Consider the following 14,359-nt stretch of genomic DNA (forward strand, 5'->3'; position numbering starts at 1 on the left):
CTTCTGCTTTTTGCAGATCACACTGAGCTTGTCCCCACCCCAGGACATTTGAGTGGCTCTTATGCATGAACGCAGTTCTAGACTCTTCCTCATTCAGCTGTCTGCTCATATTTCTCCTGCTCAGGAAGACCTTCCCTCAACTCTTCTGATGTTGTTTCCTCACCACTTCTCCATTCTCCACTGTACACTCTAATTTCTTCCATCATATCACTCATCATGAGCTATCATTATTTTGCTTGTGTAACAACTTTGCTGTGTTTCTCCTCATTGAGTGCAGCTTCCATGAGGATAAGAACATCTCTCTTGTCCACCATCATATATACAGCACTGAATCCAGTATTTGGCACATTAAATAAATTGCTAGCATAATTACATGTTTATTATTTCCATCATTCTTTTCATTGAGTAATTTAGGAGGAAAATACAAAGAAGACACCTTATACTGCAAAGCAGTAACCATTCACTGGTGAAGTACACAGACCTTTTACAGGGCTATGTTTAAAGGGAACAAAGAAAAGCTGGAAACTGTTACTGGACCTGAGGATTTTGTGGTTTGGATAGAGGCAGAAACCACAGCCTGAGATTGACAGGTGCCTGGCTGGGAGCCCTCGCAAAGCACTGACCAGATCAGCTATCTCTGCCTCAAAGAGCCAGAAGCGTCAGTAACATTTGATCTATGTCTTGAAAGATGAATGGAGTGTCACTAGACAGGGAGGAGGGCATTTGAGGTTTGGAGAAAGGTGGCATAAAAAGCATAATATCTGGGGAGAATTATTAGAAGTTTAGTGTGATTGTAGTGTAGGGAGTGTAGAGATGAGGGAAAGATCTTGGAAAACCAAGTCTTCTGCGAAAAAGTTTACAGTTTAAACCATACCAGCAATAGGAAGACTTTTAGATGTGTTAGCAGGAAAATAGACCTCATTAGAGTTGAGTTTTAGTAAGATTACTCTGCCCTCTTTACACATGGCGAAGCCTTATTTTCTGCTGGCTGGATATGCAAATTACTGTTACTAAAAAGATGAGTTATCATAACAAAAAGAAAATTCTCCTTAATTATAAGAAAATAATCAGGTCCTAGCACAATGTCTCATATTTAGGAAATTATCTATTAATTGTTGACTCCAACTCAATGTTGTTTTACCTGCTTTGCTCACTTCTACAAATACCATCACATTGAGAGAGTACATACAATAACCTCCCACAGAATATTTTTCTTTAGATATTATCTTGACAGAGATCATCCATTTTATTTTCCAATTTCATTGAGTGATTGGAGTTTACACTTTCTAAACAGCCGTTACAAATTCTGTAACCTCAAGTTCATTATCTGTTTAATAACCCATTCCCACAGTTTTGATCATTTGTCTGCAGTGGGGAAGACACCATGCTTGGAACTGGAGATACAAAGATAAATAAACCAGTCTTTGCTCTTGAGGAGCAAGCATTCTAGTGAGCTCACAGTACATATCACGCTGCCTTCACTACTAGTCACCCCTGTGAGTTTGACATAATTTAATTGACAGAGAGAGAGGGAAACAACCCTAGGAAGTAATGGGGACATTTTATTTCTAGGGCTGCAAAGAAAAGCTAGAGATAGTTTTTAAATATTCCCTATTACATGACTATTAGAAAAATATTATTACCTGAGAAGGAGAAGGAAAGTGGATATGAGTTATGGTTTCTAATATGTGTGCGTGTGTGTACTCATTTATTCAACTGCATTGAGGTGTGAATAATTTAATTGCTCCCCAGAAAACTTGCATAGTAGAGCATTGTTGTTGAGCAAAAATAGTGTTAGCATCAAATTGACCCAAGTTTATTTCCTCATTCACCACCTAGAGCTTCATACACTTGTGCAAGTCATTTAGACCCTGAGAGTTTTTGTTTCTTAAACTGTATAATATATGGATTCTAGTAGAGTACATACTCCTGAAAAGCATTGGGTTGATTAAATGAGATAATGCATGAAAGCACTTAGTGTAATGCTTTGAGCAGAATGGGTATCCAATAAGTTTATTAATGTTATTACCAGATGCCTATCTTTTGTACGAAAAGCGTGGAAGTGTTTATCTCACTGCACCCTCATCAGCACTGACTATTTTGAAAGATCATTGCTGAAAGTCATACCTATGACATTAAACAATATGGATTCTTATTTTAAGGAGATTATCATCAATTAAAAACCTGACAATTTTAGTATGGGGTAACAAGGTCATGATAGCAGAAGTGAGGGTGCTTTGTGAGCACATAAATGAAGTAGCCACTCTAGTGTAGGGATGTCAGCAAAGGTGTCACCAAAAAAAGTATCCAAACTTGGTCTTAAAAATAGAGTACAAGTTAGTTGTGCAAAGAGAAGGGGATGACAGTCTTCCAGCCAGAGGGAACAGCATGAACAGCCAGAGGGAAAGCTGTGTAGGCAGGAGAAAGTTAGGTATGTTCAAGAAAACCAAAGAGTTTTAGTGTAGACAGGTTATGGAGGAGGCAGGCACTATATGCACAGAAAACAGCCTGTGCAGTATCCTAGATGTGATAGAGGCCATGTTCAATCGTGTCTCTTTATAAAGTATGCATGGGAAACCCATAAATCATGTGTTGCTATCTTCTGTTTTCAGGACAGAAAATAGAAACAAATGGTTTAGGTAAGTTTCCCAAACTTCCAGGTCTGGTTTACTGCAAAGCCAATATCAGTTTCACTATACTATAAGCTTCCACTCTGTATGACATGTGTGTGGTGTGTGCATGTATATGTATGTTGTAATATAATTTTAATCAGTTTTTCTATATCATAAATATAAGATTTAAAAATACAGTCTTAAAAAGATAACATTTCCATGAAGTTGTTTTAAAACATGACATATGAACTTTATCTATCTTATGTCAGTTATTCAGAGTATTCCACCAAATGTTCTATAAATGATAGCTCAAAATATATAAATGGTTTAATTCTTAAACAAATTCTATATTATAAAGAAAGAAGTCAGACACTCATATCTTGACTTTGTTTTCCACATTTTTAGTTTACCTCATTCTTTTTCTGTTTTACATATAACATAACATTTATTATCTTAACCATTTTTAAGCATACAGTTTGGTGGCACTAAGTACATCCATATCCTTGTGTTACCACCATGACCATCCATTCAGAGAACTCTTCATCTTGCAAAACTGAAACTCTGTACCTACTAAAAAGTAATTGCCCATTCCCTCCTCCTCCCAACCCCTGGAAACCTCTATTTTACTTGCTATCTCTGTGAATTTGACTACTCTAGTACGTCATATAAGTGGAATCATACAGTGTTTGTACTTTGTGACTTACTCATTTCATTTATCACAGTGTCTTCACAGTTCACTCATGTTGTTGCATGTGCCAGAATTTCCTTCCTTTTTAAAGACTGAGTGCTATTTCATTGCATGTACACATCATATTTTGTTTATTCATTTATTCATTAATAGACAGTTGGATTACTTCTAACTTTTGGCTATTGAGAAGAATGCTTCTATGAGCATTACTTACAAATATCTCTTCATGTTCCTGCTTTCAGTTCGTTTAGGTATATATACCCAAAGTGGAATTGCTGGATTATATGGTAATTTTATTTTATTTATTTATCTATTTTTTATTTTCTTTTCTTTTTTTAATTATACTTTAAGTTCTGGGATACATGTGCAGAACGTGCGCTTTTGTTACATAGGTATACACGTGCCGTGTTGGTTTGCTGCACCCATCAACCCATCATCTACATTAGGTATTTCTCCTAATGCTATCCCTCTCCTAGCCCCCAACCCCCTGTCAGGTGCCAGTGTGTGATGTTTCCCTCCCTATGTCCATGAGTTCTCATTGTTCAACTCCCACTTATCAGCGAGAACATGCGGTGTTAGGTTTTCTGTTCCTGTGCTAGTTTGCTGAGAATGATGATTTCCAGCTTCATCCATGTCCCTGCAAAGGACATGAACTCATTCTTTTTTATGGCTGCATAGTATTCCATGATGTATATGTGCCACATTTTCTTTATCCAGTCTATCACTGATGGACATTTGGGTGGGTTCCAAGTCTTTGCTACTGTGAATAGTGCTGCAATAAACATACATGTACATGTGTCTTTATAGTAAAATGACTTATCATCCTTTGGGTATATACTCAGTAATAGAATTGCTGGGTCAAATGGTATCTCTAGTTCTAGATTACTGAGGAATCGCCACACTGTCTCCCACAATGGTGGAACTAATTTACACTCCCACCAACAGTGTAAAAGCATTCCTATTTCTCCACATCCTCTCCAGCATCTGTTGTTTCCTGACATTTTAATGATCACCATTCTAACTGGCTGTAATATGACATCTCATTGTGATTTTGATTTGCATTTCTCTAATGACCAGTGATGATGAGCATTTTTTCATGTTTGTTGGCTGCATAAATGTCTTCTTTTGAGAAGTGTCTATTCATAGCCTTTGCCCACTTTTTGATGAAGTTGTTTGTTTTTTTCTTGTAAATTTGTTTAACTTCTTTGTAGATTCTGGATATTAGTCCTTTGTCAGATCGGATGGGTGATAGATTGCAAAAGTTTTCCCCCATTCTATAGGTTGCCTGTTCACTCTGATGATAGTTTCTTTTGCTGTGCAGAAGCTTTTTAGTTTAATAAGATCCCATTTGTCAATTTTGGCTCTTGTTGCTTTTGCTTTTGGTGTTTTAGACATTAAGTCTTTGACCATGCCTATGTCCTGAATGGTACTGCCTAAGTTTTCTTCTAGGATTTTTATGGTTTTAGGTCTTATGTTTAAGTTTTTAAACCATCTTGCATTAATTTTTGTGTAAGGTGTCAGAAAGGGGTCCAGTTTCAGTTTTCTGCATATGGCTAGCCAGTTTTCCCAACATGATATATTAAATAGGGAATCCTTTCCGCATTTCTTGTTTTTGTCAGGTTTGTCAAAATCAGATGGCTGTAGATGTGTGGTGTTATTTCTGAGGCCTCTGTTCTGCTCCATTGCTCTATATATCTGTTTTGGTACCAGTACCACGCTGTTTTGGTTACTGTAGCCTTGTAGTATAGTTTGAAGTCAGGTAGTATGATGCCTCCAGCTTTGTTCTTTTTGCTTAGGATTGTCTTGGCTATATGGGCTCTTCTTTGGTTCCATATGAAATTTAAAATAGTTTTTTCTAATTCTGTGAAGAAAGTAAATGGTAGCTTGATGGAAATAGCATTGAATCTATAAATTACTTTGGGCAGTATGGCCATTTTCACGATATTGATTCTTTCTACCCATAGGCATGGAATGTTTTTCCATTTGTTTGTGTCCTCTCTTATTTCATTGAGCAGTGGTTTGTAGTTCTCCTTGAAGAGATCCTTCACATCCCTTGTAAGTTGTATTCCTAGGTATTTTATTCTCTTAGTAGCAATTGTGAATGGGAGTTCACTCATTGGCTCTCTAGTTGTCTGTGATTGGTATGTGCTTGTGATTTTTGCACATTGATTTTGTATCCTGAGATTTTGCTGAAGTTGCTTATCGGCTTAAGGAGATTTGGGCTGAAATGATAGGGTTTTCTAAATATACAATCATGTCATCTGCAAACTGAGAAAATTTGACTTCCTCTTTTCCTATTTGAATACAATTTTATTTCTTTCTTTTACCTGATTGCCCTGGCCAGAACTTCCAATATTGTGTTGAATAGGAGTGGTGAGAGAGGGCATCCTCCTTTTCTTGTGCCAGTTTTCAAAGGGAATGCATCCAGTTTCTGCCCATTCAGTATAATATTGGCTGTGGGGTTGTCATAAATAGCTTTTATTATTTTGAGATATGTTCCATTGATACCTAGCTTATTGAGAGTTTTTAGCAAGAATGGGTGTTGAATTTTGTCAAAGCCTTTTCTGCATCTATTAAGATAATCATGTGGTTTTTATCATTGGTTCTGTTTATGTGATGGATTACATTTATTGATTTGCATATGTTGAACCAGCCTTGCATCCCAGGTATGAAGCCGACTTGATTGTGGTGGATTTTTTTTTTTAATTATACTTTAGGGTACATGGGCACAATGTGCAGGTTTCTTACATAGGTATACATGTGCCATGTTGGTTTGCTGCACCCATCAACTTGTCATTTACATTAGGTATTTCTCCTAATGCTACCCCTCCCCCAGCACCCCCATCCCCCGACAGGACCCAGTGTGTGATGTTCCCCGCCCTGTGTCCATGGGTTCTCATTGTTCAATTCCCACTTATGAGTAAGAACATATGGAGTTTGGTTTTCTGTCCTTGTGACAGTTTGCTGAGAATGATGGTTTCCAGCTTCATCCACGTCCCTGCAAAGGACATGACCTCATCCTTTTTTATGGCTGCATAGTATTCCATGGTATATATGTGCCACAATTTCTTAATGCAGTCTATCATTGATGAACATTTGAGTTGGTTCCAAGTCTTTGCTATTGTGAATAGTGCTTCAAAAAACATATGTGTGCATGTGTCTTTATAGTAGCATGATTTATAATTCTTTGGGTATATACCCAGTAATGGGATCGCTGGGTCAAATGGTATTTCTAATTCTAGATCCTTGAGGAATCGCAACACTGTCTTCCACAATGGTTGAAATAATTTATACTCTCACCAACAGTGTAAAAGCATTCCTATTTCTCCACATCCTCTCCAGCATCTGTTGTTTCCTGACTTTTTAATGACTGCCATCCTAACTGCCATGAGATGATATCTCATTGTGGTTTTGATTTGCATTTCTCTGATGACCAGTATGATGAGCATTTTTTTTATGTGTGTGTTGGCTGCATAAACGTCATCTTTTGAGAAGTGCCTGTTCATATCCTTTGCCCAATTTTTGATAGGATTGTTTGTTTTTTCTTGTTAATTTGTTTATGTTCTTTGTAGATTCTTGATATTAGCCCTTTGTCAGATAGATGATAGATTGCAAAAATTTTCTCCCATTCTGTAGGTTGCCTGTTCACTCTGATGATAGTTTCTTTTGCTGTGCAGAAGCTCTTTTGTTTAAGGAGATCCCATTTGTCAATTTTGGCTTTTGTTGCCATTGATTTTGGTATTTTAGTCATGAAGTCTTTGCCCATGCTTGTGTCCTGAATGGTACTGCCCAGGTTTTCTTCTAGGGTTTTATGGTTTTAGGTCTTACACTTAAGTCTTTAATCCATCTCAAGTTAATTTTTGTATAAGGTGTAAGGAAGGGATCCAGTTTCAGCTTTCTACATGTGCCTAGCCAGTTTTCCCAGCACCATTTATTAAATAGGGAATCCTTTCCCCATTTCTTGTTTTTGTTAGGTTTGTCAAAGATCAGATGGTAGTAGATGTCTTGTGTTATTTCTGAGGCCTCTGTTCTGTTCCATTGGTCTATATATCTGTTTTGGTTATGGTGGATATGCTTTCTGATGGGCTGCTGGATTCGGTTTGCTAGTATTTTATTAAGGATTTTCGCATCGATGTTCATCAGTGATATTGGCCTGAAATTTTCTTTTATTGTTGTCCCTCTGCCTCATTTTGATATCAGGATGATGCTGGCCTCATAAAATGAGTTAGGGAGGATTCCCTCTTTTTCTATTGTTTGGATTAGTTTCAGCAGGAATGGTACCAGCTCCTCTTTGTACCTCTGGTAGAATTTGGCTGTGAATCTCTCTGGTCCTGGACTTTTTTTGGTTGGTAGGCTATTAATTACTGCCTCAATTTCAGAGCTTGTTATTGGTCTATTCAGGGATTCGACTTCTTCCTAGTTTAGGCTTGGGAGGGTGTATGTGTCTAGGAATTTATCCATTTCTTCTAGACTTTCTACTTTATTTGCATAGAGGTGTTTATAGTATTATCTGATGGTAGTTTATATTTCTGTGGGATCAGTGATGATATCCCCTATATCATTTTTTTCTTTTATTTATTTATTTATTTATTTTTTTATTATACTTTAGGTTTTAGGGTACATGTGCACAATGTGCAGGTTTGTTACATATGTATCCATGTGCCACGTTGATTTCCTGCACCCATTAACTCGTCATTTAGCATTAGGTATATCTCCTAATGCTGTCCCTCCCCCCTCCCCCAACCCCACAACAGTCTCCGGAGTGTGATGTTCCCCTTCCTGTGTCCATGAGTTCTCATTGTTCAATTCCCACCTATGAGTGAGAACATGCGGTGTTTGGTTTTTTGTCCTTGCGATAATTTACTGAGAATGATGTTTTCCAGTTTCGTCCATGTCCCTACAAAGGATATGAACTCATCCTTTTTTATGGCTGCATAGTATTCTATGGTGTATATGTGCCACATTTTCTTAATCCAGTCTATCGTTGTTGGACATTTGGGTTGGTTCCAAGTCTTTGCTATTGTGAATAGTGCCACAATAAACATACGTGTGCATGTGTCTTTATAGCAGCATGATTTATAGTCCTTTGGGTATATACCCAGTAATGGGATGGCTGGGTCAAATGGTATTTCTAGTTCTAGATCCCTGAGGAATCGCCACACTGACTTCCACAATGGTTGAACTAGTTTACAGTCCCACCAACAGTGTAAAAGTGTTCCTATTTCTCCACATCCTCTCCAGCACCTGTTGTTTCCTGATTTTTTAATGATGGCCATTCTAACTGGTGTGAGATGATATCTCACTGTGGTTTTGATTTGCATTTCTCTGATGGCCAGTGACGATGAACATTTCTTCATGTGTTTTTTGGCTGCATAGATGTCTTCTTTTGAGAAATGTCTGTTCATGTCCTTTGCCCACTTTTTGATGGGGTTGTTTGTTTTTTTCTTGTAAATATGTTTGAGTTCATTGTAGATTCTGGATATTAGCCCTTTGTCAGATGAGTAGGTTGCGAAAATTTTCTCCCATTCTGTCCCCTATATCATTTTTTATTGTGTCTATTTGATTTTTCTCTCTTTTCTTCTTTATAATTCTGGCTAGCAGTCTATCTATTTTGTTGATTTTTTCAAAAAACCAGTCCTAGATTCATTGACTTTTTTGAAGGGTTTTTCATGTCTCTATTTCCTTCAGTTCTGCTCTGATCTTAGTTATTTCTTGCCTTCTGCTAGCTTTTGAATGTGTTTGCTCTTGCTTCTCTAGTTCTTTTAATTGTGATGTTAGGGGGTCAATTTTAGATCTTTCCTGCTTTCTCTTGTGGGCATTTAGTGCTATAAATTTCCCTCTACTCACTGCTTTAAATGTGTCCCAGAGATTCTGGTACATTGTGTCTTTGTTCTCATTCTTTTCAAAGAATATCTTTATTTCTGCCTTCATTTTGTTATTTACCCAGTAGTCATTCAGGAGCAGGTTGTTCAGTTTCCATGTAGTTGTGCGGTTTTGAGTGAGTTTCTTTATCCCGAGTTCTAATTTGATTGCACTGTGGTCTGAGAGACTGTTTTTTATGATTTTCGTTCTTTTGCATTTGCTGAGGAGTGTTTTACTTCCAATTATGTGGTCAATTTTAGAATGAGTGCAATGAGGTACTGAGAAAAATGTATATTCTATTGATTTGGGGTGGAGAGTTCTGTAGATGTCTATTAGGTCCGCTTGGTCCAGAGCTGAGTTCAAGTCCTTAGTATCCTTTGTTAATTTTCTGTCTCATCATTCTGTCTAATATTGACAGTGGGGTGTTAAAGTCTCCCACTATTATTGTGTGGGAGTCTAAGTCTCCTTTTAGGTCTCTAAGAACTTGCTTTATGAATCTGGGTGCTCCTGTATTGGGTGCATATACATTTAGGATAGTTAGCTCTTTTTGTTGCATTGATCCCTTTACCATTATGTAATGGCCTTCTTTGTCTCTTTTGATCTTTGTTAGTTTAAACTCTGTTTTGTCAGACACTAGGATTGTAATTCCTGCTTTTGTTTTTGCTTTCCAATTGCTTAGTAAATGTTCCTCCATCCCTTTATTTTGAGCCTATTGTGTCTGCCCATGAAATGGGTCTCCTGAATACAGCACACTGATGCATCTTGAGTCTTTATCCAATTTGCCAGTCTGTGTCTTTTAATTGGGGCATTTAGCCCATTTACATTGAAGTTTAATATTGTTATGTATGAATTTGATCCTATCATTATGATGCTAGCTGGTTATTTTGCCTGTTAGTTGATGCAGTTTCTTCATAGTGTCGATGGTCTTTACAATTTGGCATGTTTTTGCTGTGGCTGGTACTGGTTGTTGCTTTCCATGTCTAGTGCTTCCTTCAGGAACTCTTGTAAGGCAGGCCTGGTGGTGACAAAATCTCTCAGCATTTGCTTGTCTGTCAAGGATTTTATTTCTCCTTCACTTATGAAGCTTAGTTTGGCTGGATATGAAATTCTGGGTTGAAAATTCTTTTCTTTAAGAATGTTGAATATTGGCCCCCATTCTCTTCTGGCTTGTAGGGTTTCTGCAGAGAGATCTGCTGTTAGTCTGATGGGCTTCCCTTTGTGGGTAATCCGGCCTTTATTTCTGGCTGCCCTTAACATTTTTTCCTTCATTTCAACCTTGGTGAATCTGAGGATTATGTGTCTTGGGATTGCTCTTCTTGAAGAGTATCTTTGTGGTATTCTCTGTATTTCCTGAATTTGAATGTTGGCCTGTCTTGCTAGGTTGGGGAAGTTCTCCTGGATATTATCCTGAAGAGTGTTTTCCAACTGGGTTCCATTCTCCCCATCACTTTCAGTACACCAATCAGATGTAGATTTTGTCTTTTCACATAGTCCCAAATTTCTTGGAGGCTTTGTTCATTCCTTTTTATTCTTTTTTCTCTAATTTTGTCTTCTTGGTTTATTTATTTATTAAGTTGATCTTCAATCTCTGATATTCTTTCTTCCACTTGATTGATTCAGCTATAGATACTTGTATATGCTTCACAAAGTTCTCGTGCTGTGTTTTTCAGCTCCATCAGGTCATTTATGTTCTTCTCTAAACTGGTTATCCTAGTTAGCAATTTGTCTAACATTTTTTCAAGGTTATTAGCTTCCTTGCACTGGTTTAGAACATGCTCTTTTAGCTCGGAGGAATTTGTTATTACCCACCTTCTGAAGCCTACTTCTGTCAATTTGTCAAACTCACCCTCTGTCCAGTTTTGTTTCCTTGCTGGTGAGGAGTTGTGATCCTTTGAAGGAGGAGAGGCATTCTGGTTTTTTGAATTTTCAGCATCTTTGGGCTGGCTTCTCCCCATCTTTGTGGATTTATCTACCTTTGGTCTTTGATGTTTGTGACCTTCAGAGGGGGTCTTTGAGTGGACATGCTATTCCTGTTTGTTAGTTTTCCTTCTAACACTGAGGCCCCTCTGCTGCAGGTCTGCTGGAGTTTGCTGGAGATCCACTCCAGACCCTGTTTGCCTGCATATCACCAGCAAAAGCTGTCGAACAGCAAAGATTGATGCCTGTTCTTCCCTTTGGAAGCTTCGTCCCAGAGGGGCACCAGCCAGATGCCAGCCAGAGCTCTCCTGTATGAGGTGTCTGTCTGCCCCTAGTGGGAGATGTCTCCCAGTCAGGATACACGGGGGTCAGGGACCCACTTGAGGAGGCAATCTGACCATTAGCAGAGCTTGAAAACTGTGCTGGGAGATCAGCTACTCTCTTCAGAGCCGTCAGGAAGGGACATTTAAGTCTGCTGAGCTGCGCCCACAGCTGCCCCTTCCACTAGTTACTCTGTCCCAGGGAGATGGGGGTTTTATCTATAAGTCCCTGACTGGGGCTGCTGCCTTTTTTTCAGAGATGACTTGCCCAGAGAGTAGAAATCTGGCAGTCTGATCACAGCGGCATTACTGAGTTGCAGTGGGCTCCACCCGGTTTGAGCTTCCTGGCAGCCTTGTTTACACTGTGAGGATAAAACCGCCTACTGAAGCCTCAGCAATGGTGGACGCCCCTCCCCCCACCAAGCTCCAGTGTCCCAGGTCGTTCTTAGAATGCTGTTGTGCTAGCAGTGAGAATTTCAAGCCAGTGGATCTTAGTTTGCTGGGCTCAGTGGGGGTGGGACCCACCGAGCCAGACCACTTGGCTCCCTGGCTTCAGCTCCCTTTCCAGGGGAGTGAACTGTTCTGTCTCCCTGGCATTCCAGACACAACTGGGGTATGGATAAAAACAAAACAAAACAAAACAAAACAAACAAACAAACAAACAAAAAACCAAACTAAAACAAACTCCTGCAGCTAGTTCAGTGTCTGCCCAAACAGCTGATGAGTTTTGTGCTTGAAACCCAGGGCCCTGGTGGGGTAGGCACCGGAGGGAATTTCCTGGTCTGCAGGTTGCAAAGACCAGGGGAAAAGTGCAGTATCTGAGCTGGAGTGCATGGTTTCTCAGCCTCAGTCCCTATGACTTCCCTTGAGTAGGGGAGAAAATTCCCTGACCCCCCGTGCTTCCCGGGTGAGATGATATCCCTCACCCTGCTTCGGCTTGCCCTCCGTGGGCTGTACCCACAGTCCAACCAGTCCCAGTGAGATGAACTGGGTACCTCAGTTGGAAATGCAGAAATCACCTACCTTCCGCAACAATCTCACTGGGAGCTGCAGGCCGGAGCTGTTCCTATTCGGCCATCTTGCCGGCAATCCAGTTTACTTCATTCTTATGAGAGATCAAATAATGTTGTGATATAGAAAGTGAAGGAGAAGCAATCTTATTCACCTATAAACAAATTAATTTGACTCCTTAGGTCTCTGGCTCCCTTCCTAGCCCTTCTCTCCCAACACACATGCACACACACACACACACACACACACCCTACAGAGTCATACCCCAGCATATACATATATATCTATATTGAGACTCAGGAGCATGAAAGAGAACAGGCAGTGAACTCAATATTTACCTAGATAACAAACTAAATGGCACTCAGTCTACCATTTTCACCTTCCTTCTTTTTTCTTTTCCTTTTTTTTTTGTAATAAGGATATCTTTGCAATATGCTGGCCTCACGCATGACCCAGAAATTAACAGAATGAGAAGGACTTGTGCTCTGACAATGGAGAATGCATCTGATTACATTATGTTTCTTTTTTAAAAATTACCTAGAGACATATTTTAAAATCCATGAATATATAAATATACATTTTTCAGGTGTAGGGTGAAGATTAAGTTTCATTTGGTGTGTATTACTCTGAAATCTTGTTTCTAAAGTTAGGAAGTTCTAGGAATAGTGCTTTTTTCCCTTTAAAAATTACCCTGCTTACACACAAACTGTTTCTCAGTCTGGTCTATCCATGCTGTAAGTAGATATTTTCTCGAGTTGTGAGTTTTTCTACTTTTGGAGGCCATTTCATTGAGAAGCTTAGAAAAGGCAAATATGAAACAATCTAGGGTATAAGTCAAACTAGGAAACTATCCATGAAATTAAGGGTAAAATACTGTACTTTGCTCCACAAATCACATCTCTATTTGATGCACATCCAAGAAAGAGTGCTGTTGGTCTTCAGAGGTACTTGTACTGCTTTTGTTTTCTAGAATTCTGTTGAACTTATCATTTTGTACATTCCTGAGTATAAAAGTGACTTACATTTTTAACAAATGAAAATGTTGAACTATAAAAGTGGAATGAAAGAAAGAGAAATTCTGGATTTTGCTCTTTTGGATTCCAAAGCAGGGCTAGGCCAGGCACGGTGGCTCATGCCTATAATCCCAACACTTTGGGAGGCTGAGGCGGGAGGATCACTTGAACCCAGGAGTTCAAGACCAGTTTGGACAACATAGGAATACCCTGTCTCTACAAAATAGATAAATAAATTAGCCAGGTGTAGCAACACACACCTGTACTCCCAGCTACTCAGGAGGCTGAGGTGGGAGGATTACCTGAGTCCAGAAATACAAGGGTGCAATGAGCTTCTATAATACCACTGCACTCCAGCCTGGGTGCTGGATGACAGAGCAAGACCCTGTCAAAAAAAAAAAAAAAAAAGAAGAAGAAGATGAAAGAAGAAGAAGGAGGAGGAAGAGGAGGAGAAAGAAAGAAAGAAAGAAAGAAAGAAAGAAAGAAAGAAAGAAAGAAAGAAAGAAAGAAAGAGAGACCCAATCTTCTGAATACTGGGTATATTTATGAAGTATTCCTTCTCAATCTAAACTTTGTTCTGCAAACCCTGTTGCTGTATCATTTGAATATGTAATCATCTCAAATATACTTCCTCTTTATTTCAGGATGACCATCCTTTGGTGAGTGCTCTTAATAGTTAGGCCTCTATAGAAAATGGCTCAAGACGTAGAGAGTAGTAAAGATTGAGCATTTTGAAAGGAGCCGTTTAGAAGAACCTAGTGGAGCATGCTGAAGCTGAATTACTAAAGAAATTTGCATGCATTTTTCATAGTCAAAGAGACATCTTTTCAAAAAGGGTCTGTAAATTGTTCGGCTCAGAGTGACATAATTTCAATGACTTATTTTAAGAAAATTCCAAGTGTGAAACACTATTCTTTGATGTTCTTAAAGTCCACA

General features: G+C 38.9%; 1 long non-coding RNA gene across 1 annotated transcript in view; it reads left to right on the plus strand.

Moving 5' to 3' along the window:
* Nucleotides 1–14,359, plus strand: part of LOC129486205 (uncharacterized) — a 31,198-nt gene that overhangs the window by 10,780 nt on the left and 6,059 nt on the right. The window lies entirely within an intron of this gene.

Source organism: Symphalangus syndactylus, chromosome 7 (assembly GCF_028878055.3).
Source record: "Symphalangus syndactylus isolate Jambi chromosome 7, NHGRI_mSymSyn1-v2.1_pri, whole genome shotgun sequence".
Taxonomy (NCBI): Eukaryota; Metazoa; Chordata; class Mammalia; order Primates; family Hylobatidae; genus Symphalangus; species Symphalangus syndactylus.